This window comes from Octodon degus, unplaced genomic scaffold, assembly GCF_000260255.1.
Source record: "Octodon degus isolate 3935 unplaced genomic scaffold, OctDeg1.0 scaffold00043, whole genome shotgun sequence".
NCBI lineage: Eukaryota > Metazoa > Chordata > Mammalia > Rodentia > Octodontidae > Octodon > Octodon degus.
Window position 1 is genome coordinate 11238479 of NW_004524619.1, and position 1979 is coordinate 11240457.

Genomic DNA, 1979 nt, shown 5'->3' on the forward strand with positions numbered 1-1979 from the left:
CTGCCCGGCCTTCCAGGGTTGAGAAAGGGCAAACTGTCCAGAGCAGGATATCTGTGAATTAAAGAAGAGGCGCTGTTTCCCCTGCCAGGTCCATCTGCTGAGAAACGACAAGGTGATAGTAACATCTCATCTGTTCCAAAGACCTGGCCAAATCTAGGCCTGGCCTGGACTCCTAGGGAAAAAGTAGCCCCCGCCACGCTGGGGGACGGCGCTTGATTTGCAGCAAAGCAGGTGTCACCAGCTGCCGTGCCTTCAGGACCAGCAGGGCAGGAAATCTGTGTGATCAGCTGGGCACGAGGCAATGTGGAATGCTGATGTCGGTGCTGAAGGTCAGCGTGAGCCCCACCCTGACGGCCAGCCTTGACCACTTCTTTTTTTTTTTTTTTTTTTGTATTTTAGGGAAGGGTCTAAAGGGTGTTCAGGGTCTCGATACTACATAGGACGTAGTGATTATCCTGTTCACAGTCTCCCAAATGCTGGGATTACAGGCGCGCCACCATGCCCAGTCTGAATGGCTGTCTCAGCATGCGGGGGGTGGTGTGGGGGGGGAGGGCAGGGCAGGCTAGGGGATGAACCCCCAGACCCTTGCGCCTGCTTGCAGGGGATTTTTTTTTTTTTTTTCCCCGAGGCGCTTTAATCTGCTGAGCTGTTTGGCCCGGCCCCAAAATAAGGATTTTTTTTTTTTTTTCCTGGCTGGCTCAGGCTGCCTTAAGGGCGGGTCTGGTAAGGCATGGGGAGCTGGGGATCAACCGCAGTCCCAACTGGGTTTGCCCCAGCAGGCCTTTAAACAACTGAGCTAACCCACAAGCCCCCTTGAACACTTCTGATAATGTGATTTTGCTTCTTTGTTGGATTAGCAGGATAGATTCACTGGCTCCTAAAGCTCCTGTTAAAATGTGTCCCGGAGGAAGCAATCCCTGAAAGCTGCAGAGGTAGATTCAGTCGTACTATTTTATATACGGAGAAGCTGAAGCCCAGAGAGGATTGAGACTTAGCAGGACTCTACAAGCCACCAAGCATGCGCAGTCCCAGAATGTGAGCAGGGCGCACTGCTCGACACTGATCTGGCCGCTCTGCCATGTTGAGACCACTTTTGTGATGGTCACAACATTTCTCTGTGAGCCCGAGAAAGTGATGTTCTTAAGAAACCAAAGCTTGGGCTGGTGAGATGGCTCAGTGGTCTAAAGCACCTACTTAGAACAAGCTTAGCAAAGCACAGGGACCGCGGTTCGATCCCCCAGCACCACATACCAGCCGGCCCCGCCCCCTGGTGGGCTGAGCTGGCCACACACACACGCACATATAAATAAATACATAAAAATTAAAAAAAAAAGAAAAAGAAACCAAAGCTTGTCGGAACCCACTCCAGCCACATTGGGTGAGAGGGACAAAACGGGAAGGTTCTTCCTAGAGCCCCTGTGTGTATGCTCAGAACGATTCATCCAAGGTGTTGCCGCCCCCGTCACCTTCAAAATTGCTTCTCCCAAAAGTAGGTAACCAAAAGCCCACCTGTCGAAACCGCCACCAGCGCCGCCAGAGCCGTGCGAACCTACTTGGCAAGGCAGCTGTCATCAAGACTAGTGGTGGGAGCTTACGCAACAAAAATGTACTTTCTCACAATTCTGGAGGCTGGAAGCATGAGGTCGAGTTAGGGTTGGCTTCTCCTGAGCCCTGCTCCTTCCTTCGGCCACGCTCGCCCTCTGGCGGTGCCCTTGCACAGCCTTTTATCTGTGGGCAGGGTCCCCGGTGTCTCTCCCTCAATAAGGACAGCTGTCCTCTTGGTCAGACCTCCCACTTTATGACCTCACTCGATTACCTCTTTAAGGGCCAGGAGGCCCCAAGCGCAGTAACACTGGAGAGTTAAAGCTTCAAGTTAGGAATGTGGGGAGATAATAATTCAGTTTATAATGGGAACTGAGTAGAGAATGGCATTCACTGAGAATAAATAGAGATCTGGCTGTTAAGGCCTGCTCAGAAAA